This window comes from Hordeum vulgare, chromosome 1H (genome assembly GCF_904849725.1).
Source record: "Hordeum vulgare subsp. vulgare chromosome 1H, MorexV3_pseudomolecules_assembly, whole genome shotgun sequence".
NCBI lineage: Eukaryota > Viridiplantae > Streptophyta > Magnoliopsida > Poales > Poaceae > Hordeum > Hordeum vulgare.
In genome coordinates, this window is record NC_058518.1 from 186,774,765 (window position 1) to 186,784,885 (window position 10,121).

The following is a 10,121-nucleotide window of genomic DNA, read 5'->3' on the forward strand; positions in this document are numbered from 1 at the left end:
TGTATTGTTAGCATGATGATACTCGAATGTTAATACTAGTAACTAATGACCATTCAAATGAAACTTACTGTTCCAACGGCAAAAATGTCTCGCATCACCGGAGGGGTCTAACCGGTCTTCTCGCACATAGACTGCATATTTGGTTTTGAAGAGTAAGTCATATTAGTTAGTAATGAAACAAACATTACATGCACGATTTGTCTATTGTGAAAAAATAACTTACCACAAGGATCTCGTACATGGCCCGATGAGCCGCCTCATTCGGTGCCCTCTCCTCTTTCAATAGCCGAGCCGTCTTCTCCACGGCCCGAGCCATCCGGTCCCTCTCCTCCAGAAGCTCCTGAATTTTTGCTCTCTCTTTCTGAAGAGCAGCCTGCAACACCACTCCTCATTAGCATTGTAATCATCGATGGCCACACACACAGTGTAATGGACGAATGTTTTCTAAGTGCGTATAAATAACCTCAATGGCGAGATCGACTGGCCGTGGACGTGGCCTTATCTCAGGACAGGAGCACGTCTGGCGCGCCTTGATCTCCGGGAGAGTGAGAGGGCAACGTATCAGCCCATTCCAATGGCTATCGAGCCATGGGGCCTCCCGCCACCAGATATCATCACCAGCTCTGGATCGAAAGTTTCCTGGCTTCGGTTCAAGTCCTCCCCTTTCCCCGCCTTCCCCTCCTCCTTCTATCTCACGAGCTTGTGGTGGAAGGAAATGTTGGTGAACTTAGCTGGATGATTGAGGTCACACTTAGAGAATGCATTGACCATCTTGTAGGAAGCAGTATGGGCCATGCCATAGAGGCCATACACATGTGGCACCTCCGTGTTATTGAGATGCGCCTAAAAGAGAGAACAAAGTATTAGTAAAGGGCTCAAGCTAGCATGAAGAATGGATTACATGAATCATGAAGCAAACCACATATCCAGTTCCATCCAAACTGAAATAAGTTGGCGTTGCCTTGATGGTGTGGCACACCAACAGTTTGGGCACGTCGGGCCTTCGCATTGTCGTGGACGACTCGCCATTCGCGTGTTCACCACTCATTCACCAACGCCTCCCAACAATCCATCTTATCCACACACCATCTCGAGGGCACCTATAAGTTAGTAAAGAGAAATTTGAGCGCTACGCCTACGAATCAAATCAAGAAAACTATGTACAAGGCCTTAAAAATAGGTAATTACCTTCATGTACTGCTTCTTCTTCAGAAACTTTCCGCGACACTCAGACTTGTCCTTCTTAATACTACATGAAGCGTAGTAGTCTCGAACAGCATGCGGTCGAGCCTCGTGGCGTAAGTTCTGTAATAGCCGCTTGCACTTGACCTCGATAACCTTCGTCGCCGCCTCCTCATATCCCTCCTCACACCTGTAGAAGGTCCATAGCCCATGTAGGGTAGTTGTGGACATTGAGGGCAAGCTCCTCAAACTTTTTGGCAATCATCTTTGCCTACATGAGGAACCAAAGATAATTAATTTACGGGCGGTAAATGAAAAATCATCATGGTTGTGTAATAGGAATGCGAAAGATTGATAGTCAAGTGAAAACTTGAAAAATTCTCAACCTCAATTGTGTGAACATAACACATTAAAGATCACATAGATCTCACAGTAACGGGTTGCATGGCCATGACCTTGTGTATGCTACAATTTAGATATAAGGAATACACGTTGAAGGTAATCGCTTGTCGAGATTGACAAAGCGTAGACCACACAGCAAGAGAGGATAGTCTGCAATGAGTAGTAGATCCTAACTCATTACCTTGTGATTTCAAATATAATAAGGGAGAAAATATTCAAAAATTTGCAAGTTCGACACGCAGAGAAGCTGGTCTCAATCGCAAAAAAAAACATATCCAAGAAATATGTCGTAAACACATGGGACATGTCATACTTTCCAGATGAAATCCGGTACTTTATTTATATTATCAAGTCATTGAATAATATAAATATACTAATAATTACACAAGTCCTAACCTGTAATAAATCTACAACTGGACTAAATGTAAATAGTTAAACTAGTTACTAAATAGTACTAGATATAGTCTAATACTCCCTCCTTTTCGGTTTATAAGGCTCAAATCTGAAATCTCATCAACCAAGATGAATTATGATTGGATGACACTAGTTTTAACTAGCCAACGAAATATTTCTCACATATTTAATTTTCAAGGCAATAAATGTAGCATCCTCTTTCTTATTGGACTTGCATGGTGCATGTGTTGAAAATATTCCCTAGAGGCAATAATAAAATGGTTATTATCATATTTCCTTGTTCATGATAATCGTCTATTGTTCATGCTATAATTGTATTAACAGGAAACAGTAATACATGTGTGAATAAATAGATCACAACGTGTCCCTAGCAAGCCTCTAGTTGGCTAGCTCGTTAGTCAATAGATGATCATGGTTTCCTGTTCATGGGCATTAGATGTCATTGATAACGGGATCACATTATTGGGAGAATGATGTGATGGACAAGACCCAATCATAAGCATAGCACTAGATCATATTGTTCGTATGCTAAAGATTTTCTAATGTCAAGTGTCTTTTCCTTCGACCGTGAAATTGTGCAACTCCCGGATATCGTAGGAGTGATTTGGGTGTATCAAACGTCACAACGTAACTAGGTGACTATAAAGGTGCACTACGAGTACCTCTGAAAGTGTATGTTGGGTTGGTACGAATCGAGATCGGGATTTGTCACTCCGTGTGACGGAGAGGTATCTCTGGGCCCACTCGGTAGAACATCATCATGAGCTCAATGTGACTAAAGGAGTTAGTCACACGATGACGTGCTACGGAACGAGTAAAGAGACTTATCGGTAACGATATTGAACAAGGTATAGGTATACCAACGATCGAATCTCGGGCAAGTTCTATACCGACAGACAAAGGGAATTGTATACGGGATTGATTGAATCCTTGACATCGTGGTTCATCCGATGAGATCATCGTGGAGAAAGTGGGAGCCACCATGGGTATCCATACCCCGCTGATGGTTATTGGCCGGAGAGGTGTCTCGATCATGTCTGCCTGTCTCCCGAACCCGTAGGGTCTACACGCTTAAGGTTCGATGACGCTAGGGTTATAGGGAATTGTTATACGAGGTTATCGAAAGTTGTTCGGAGTTTCGGATGAGATCCCGGATGTCACGAGGAGCTCCGGAATGGTTCGAAGGTAAAGATTGATATATAGGATGGATGGTTTCGGACACCGGAAGTGTTTCGGGCGTCACCGGTAACGTATCAGGACCACCGGGACCACCGGAGTTGGCCCCGGGGGTCCACCGGAAGGGGGCAACGACCCCGGGAGGCTAGATGGGCCAAGTGCGGGAGGGAACCAGCCCCTAAGTGGACTGGTGCGCCCCCCCCACTCAGCCCATGGCGCAGGAAGAAGGGAGAGGGGCGGGGGAACCCTAGCGCAGGTGGGCCTAAGGCCCACCAGAGGGGTGCGCCACCCCTCCTCCCCCCCTTTGGCCGCCGCACCTCCCCCATCTAGGGCTGCCGCCCCTCCCAGGAGAGAGAAACCCTCAAGGGGGCGCAACCCCTCCCCCCCTATATATAGTGGGCACCTTTTGGGCTTTTGGAGACATAGTTTTATCTCTCCCTCGGCGCAGCCCTGCTCTTCTTTCTCCTCCTCTCTGCCGGTGCTTGGCGAAGCCGTGCCGGGAGACCTCGTCTCTCCATCGACACCACGCCGTCGTGCTGCCGGAGATCTTCCCCAACCTCTCCCTCGTCCTTGCTGGATCAAGGTGCGGGAGACGTCACCGGGATGCACGTGTGTTGAACGCGGTGGTGCCGTGGTTCGGCACTAGATCGGAATCACACCGCGATCTGAATCGCCGCGAGTACGACTCCATCAACCGCGTTCTAGTAACGCTTTCGCTTAGCGATCTTCAAAGGTATGAAGATGCTCTCACCCCTCTCTCGTTGCTGGTCTCTCCATAGGAATATCTGAATATGCGTAGGAAATTTTTTGAATTTATGCTACGTTACCCAACAACATGTAGAAAACGATACATGCATAGACACTCATTTCCTTTCTCTAAACTCCATGAATTAAATATGGCGTGGGACTCAAAGAGAGTTTAAATCAATTAGACTCAAAATGAGCCTAATATAATGGAAATCCTAAATTTTTGAGATGAGCCCTATAAACCAGAAAGGAGAGAGTATTACACTAATACAATAATTATACTAAAATTAACTAAAACAGAGAAAAAAAATGAAAACAGAGGGCATGCGGACGCGTGCACCTGGGCCGCCACGGCCTTTGGCCGGCCCACTTCAGCCGCCGCATAAGGGAGATGGGAGGGGCGATTAAGGATAAGGCAACAACCTCTACCGTACCAGCCATGACCACAAACCCTCGGCCACCTCGATGCTGCCGATGAAGGCAGAAAAACCGCCAGCGCCACCTTGCTCCACTTCGGCCGCTCACCGACGAGACATGGGGGGAGTCTTCCTCATTGGAGGAAGAGGTGACCAAGACGAGATCGAGGCGCACACCGCACGGCAGGGCGGGGGCAATGCCGAGACCCGCCGGATCCCACGAGTCGGCGCTACGACCGGGGCGGCGGTCGATGGCGGCCATGACGCGCCCTAAGAGCCGCCCGAACCGCCATTCCGTGCGGCTGCTCGAGCCCGCGGCCATCTCCTGTTGAGGTGTGGCGCCCTCCATGCCGGCTCCAAGGCGAACGACGTCCGAGGTACCGATTGGCGCAAAGAGGAAGGAGAGCGCCTCCTCCGCATTCATCGTTGAGTGCATTGGTACCGGGGCGTAGCCAGGCGGGCAGAGGCTCGGGACAACGGCCACGGCATCTGCTGTCGGCGGCGGGATCAACGCGATCGATGGAGGTGGGGTGGAGGCGGGGACTCGGTGGGCAGAGCAGGAGCGGTACCGGCCCCGTGCACCATGTGGGCACTCGGGCCGGCCAACCCCATGGGCGCTAGACCACGAGCGCGGGGAGGACCGCGGTGGGTGCGTCCAAGAGCACGGTGACCGTGTCCAGCGGCGTGGTGAGCACCGCAACGGGCGCGTCCAACGACATTGCGTCCGAACCATCGGATGGCTTGCATCCGGCGACGAAAACGACGAAGGCCATCAACTCCATGGCGGTGAAGGGCAATGAGGCGGTAGCGGCGACTGTCCTCGCGGATCAGACAGAGAAAGAAGGAGACAAGGCCTAACATCTCACCATCGGTGAGTGCTCCTTCCCTCCCTTTCTTCTCTGTGTTCTCTCTTTCTCTGTTGCGCATTGCTCTTGGTAGGCAAGTGTTGATAATGTGTTTGGAATGGAAAATGATTAAACATTCATCGATGATTACATGAGTATAAATATTCCTTGGAGAGACACGATGATACAAGGAGTTGCGTCGATTCGAGGACGAGCGGGAGAGGCGATGGTTGCCGGGAAGAGTCGTTCGACGGTTTGAGAAAAAGTAGATTTTCCTAATTACATTAATGTAATAAATCTTAACAATTAATTTGATTGCTCGCGTAAAACGGGTAAACAAGAAAGTTCTTAGCAAGTATTTTTCTTTCCCCAGCCACATTTTCTTCTTAGACCCTGTTTGGATCACTGTTACACTTGTAAAAAATACACACATGCTGCCCTCGTTTCACATTCGGGTGGAATTTGCACAAAGACCAGTAAATTACACATACACATCTCTATTGAAATACATCCAATCCAAGCACGGCCTAAGAACAACTCGAACGAAGCGACTCAAATCGTCCGCCTGTGTCCGTTTGGATCGGCACAGACAAAAGTGAAGGCCCAACGTGTCGGTCCAAACTCAAAACGCGTCCGTACGAACCCATTTTTTGACCCAAAATTGCGCGTGAAATGCATAGGTGCGGACGCGGCACGCGCCTTCTCATGTTAGCGCCCATCCATACATGACGGCCGATCAAAGCCAGCATCGTTTTTATTAACGACAACCACCCACCACAAGCCCACGCACGGCAACCCAGAGGCGTCCTTTTTTAATCCGAACATGGGGTGGGGGGCTCATCCTCTTCCAAAAATCACCCCCATCCACATCTAGCCACCCGATGCTCCCCCACCGACAGCAAACCCTAGCTACCATGGGTTTATTCTCTAGCAAAGACAATGTCAAGTCCCCCGTCGTCCCTGTCCGCGCGCTCCCGTCCGCCACGCCAACCGGTCAGCGTACCAATGCACTGGGCGAGACGACACTGGTGGAGCATCACATCTCCCTCCCTTACGCTGTTGTTACGCTGTCGCACGACTGACATTTGGATCCGAAGAGGATCCTAGTGCCCACGGTCGACACGGGAGCATGCGAAGGAGGGGAGGCACCGACGAAAACAGCTAACGTCAGAGTAGCGACGCAACCCCGTCTGTACGTTGCAAACTCCCTCGATTGGGAGGCCTAGTTTGCGTGGGAGCATGAGAAGCAACATGCGTTCCCGATCATCAACCCCACCGCTCCTCACGCCTAGCAATGCACCTCCTTATTTTTAGTTTATTTAATTTTATATTTAATGTAATGTGAACTATCACCGGCCTTCCAGTTGACATTAAATGTTTAACTAATGATTCCTATATTTTTAAAATATTTACATATGCTAAAAATGAATCGCTGATCACGTTGCAAACACCGACTCAATTGCAAAAGCGGACACAAATGTATGTCAGACCGATCCAAACAAACAAAATACCAACATGGCGGGCGTCCGTTCTGATAGATCTTAGATTCAATTCCATTCCTCGAGGTCACACATGTACTTATGAGCAGTCAGTAACACGCACGCACGCAAGGGCACGCACCCACACACACACTCACTCAGGGCCTGGGACAATAATTTATCGATGCCGTGTGACGAAGGTGGATGGGTGTAGGGATGTAAATGGCGCTGGGACCCACTAGTCCCACATATGCCATCCACCAAAAAATTCTTAAATGGCATTTGTGGACACGCACAAAAATTAACTGGGATAAATGGATAGCCCAGAAAAGCCCATCGACAGTCCACCGCACCGTGCCAAGACACCCGCTCCCGATCCATGGCGCCACCGCCACCGCCACCTCGTCCAAGGAAATCGCTGGGAATGCGTCTTCATCCTGCCAATCCATGGCGCCGCCGCCACCACCGTCCCTCACCCTTCCGACGCCATCTTCGGCTCCCCCTCCGCCGCGAGAGGAAATCGCTGGGGAAATCCCGACACCTGCTCCCCCGCCTCCTCCTCTGCTCCCAGGTATCCACAGATCTCACCTTCCCCTCCCCAACAGCCAGCCTCTCCTCCGGGACGAATCCCTCGGGCCATGGATCGACCTAAGCATGGATCGACCTAAGCATCTCATTGCTGCGAGATGAACTGCAAAGTGTAGTGCAGAATTTTTCTGACTAGAAAAGCTTGGCACTGAATGTCTGAATCGCATTGAGAGGCTGTGTGTTCCAAAAATCCCCCCTCCCCCATACACCTCCGTCGCCAGAGCCTGTCCGCTCCGCTGCCACCCCTCATCCCGAGGACTTCCTGCTAGCCGCCGGTGGCAAGAAAGCCCGAGGACCACCACCTGTTCGCGACCAGGCCATTGTCGCCCCCTCGTCCACTGTTTCGCTGTTGCTACCGCCTCTCTGTCATCTGCTTCAGCAGCTACAGGTTTGCTGCTCCTGCTTTTCTAGTTGAACTGTATATTCTTGGTATCTTAGAAATTTGGTGGACTTCATACGGCTTGATGCTTTCTTTTATACTAAATTACAAGTGCGCAAATCCTCTGACTTGAGTCACCAGAGCATCTACTTGTATTGGGTCGTTTCATTAGTGCCTGGTCAAATACCAGTGTAAACTGAACACAAGCCCATAAGTTTACCTGGAAGACAAGCTGTGCCTTAATCGCAAATTAATTTAGGGAAAATCTAACTAACTGCGCTGCATATTGTTATTAGCGTGCGGCGGCTGGCACACTCTCCGTCATGCATGCATGCATGCAGATTTGTTTTGAATGACTGAAATTTAAAAAGTTTTATCTTTCAAACCGTTAATTCGATCGATGATCCGTTTTCGCCACTGATTTTATCGCAACGAGATCTTTAAAACTAGATCCCATGTCGACATGTTTCGACAACTTTTTTGTTTCTCGTACTTACCACATTTGTTGCACTTACTTGTCATATTGGTAAGTACTTACTTGTGTGGTAAAAATAACTTAATCGTCATATTATTTGGAAATTGCGTATAAATATGACATCTCAACATAATCAAACGAGCAAGCACAAACAACTTTTTTTAGACGATCACGCGCAAAAATATGACAAATCAACATATTTAAAACTGATGACCACAAGAAATCTTTTTTGGTCATCGTTTGTAAATATGACAACTTGGCACAGTAAAACTAAGAAGCACACAAAATAGTTTTCTGGCAAATTTATATGTAAATATGACAAGTTGACATATTTAATTTGACAAACACAACCTACTACATGCTTTTTATATCATGTATGATGAAAACTACTACAAGGCTTTGTACAAAACAATATTAAAAAGTGACAATCAAGTTATTTTTTTAGACAAGTAAGTGGTTAATAATATGGCAAGTGAGTCAAAAAATGTGGCAAGTATGAACGAAAAAAAATAGTTGACGGAACATGTCAACATGGGATCTAGTTTCGAAGAACTCGTCGCGAGAAAGTCAATGATGAAAACGGATCATCGATTGAATTAACGGTTTTGTAGATAAAACTTTTTGAATTTTCAAACATCAAAGTGAATCTTGCATATGGCAGGTCGTGCTTAGTCTGTTGGAGCCGCCGCACGGTAAGGCTTTCCTACGGGCGCCGCTCCCTAGTCCGGTCCATTAATTTAACTCAACAATTGTTCTGTGTGTATCTAGATCCACCCCGGCATCATGTCTTCAGAGGAGCTCACAACCAGGATGCTAGATTTGGCGGTGGCTTCGCAGGCCCCGATGGCCAGCCAAATCAGTTCTTACTTCATACTTCCGATTTGTTTAGCATTGAGAGGCTGTGTGCAAAAAGGGTGCTGGACTTACTTCATACTTCATACTTCCGATTTGGCAGACAAATAGACTGTATGGATCCGTTAATTCTTGCGTCTCTTTTTATGATCTAAATGTGGAGATTTGAGTAAGATTATGACTTATATGAAATGTACTACAAGATATATTGCCAGTGTCAATTCTGAAATTTAGTTTTTGTTGGGTTTTCCTCATTAACCAGTCACAAAAAGGTGATGGACTATACTGTAGAAGCTGACAGAGTTATCATGACAACATATACAAATTTAGTACAAATATTCTTCTCATTTGTCTAGTGACTACAATATTTTAATTATCTCACAAATGGTAAAATATTTACGGTGCCTTTTTATGCAGGGAACCGTAACCCAGCAAGACTGAAGACTATAGGTGAGTTGCCTGACCCATCTATCCCATCGGTTCTTATTTCGTCTGCTCTTGTTATGCATCTTGTTATGATGCAGAATTAGTCATGTCTTTTCGCTACCTATTCAAACTTTGTATGGAACTTCGCTGTACTTGATTTCGTGCGGATCAACTTGTTTTAGAGGAGTTGGTCAGAAAGAAATTCTCCAAGTTAGATTTGTTATATTTTCCTTTATATAAAATTGCATGACTTCAAGTTGCTGTTGCTTCGTCAGGATCAGCTTTGTGGAGCAAGTTTATATATTCTCCAAGTTGCTGTTGCTTCGTCAGGATGAGCTTAGGAGTTTCACAGTGAAACCAAGTTGATTCATGGTGCAAGTTGCTGTTGCTTTGTGGAGCAAGTTGCTGTTGCTTTGTGGAAGTATACATCTTATCCTGTAGTTTAATAATTATCCGAAAGAGTGTAAGTTGCAGAGATATGTTTAATCTGAAGAGAGATTCGGAGTATTTTTATCTGAGAAATACTATTTTGTTGCAGTATATTTTTATCTAAGAAAGTATATGTTTTTCTGAAGAAAGATTTAGAATATGGACAGTATTTTTATCTTAGAAAGTATATTTTTTTTCTGAAGAAAGATTTAGAGTATAGACAGTATTTTTATCTCAGAAATTATATGGACAGTTTTTTATCTCAGAAATACTATAAAAGTATGAATGTTGCAGTATATGGACAGTATATGG

General features: G+C 46.5%; 1 long non-coding RNA gene across 1 annotated transcript; it reads left to right on the forward strand.

The window, feature by feature from the left end:
- Window positions 1-7,013: 7,013 nt before the first annotated feature.
- Window positions 7,014-9,954, forward strand: LOC123428389. Its single transcript, XR_006622537.1, has 4 exons — window positions 7,014-7,636; window positions 8,871-9,068; window positions 9,372-9,404; window positions 9,656-9,954. It is a non-coding gene; the product is annotated as an uncharacterized LOC123428389 (long non-coding RNA).
- The last annotated feature ends 167 nt before the right edge of the window (window positions 9,955-10,121 follow it).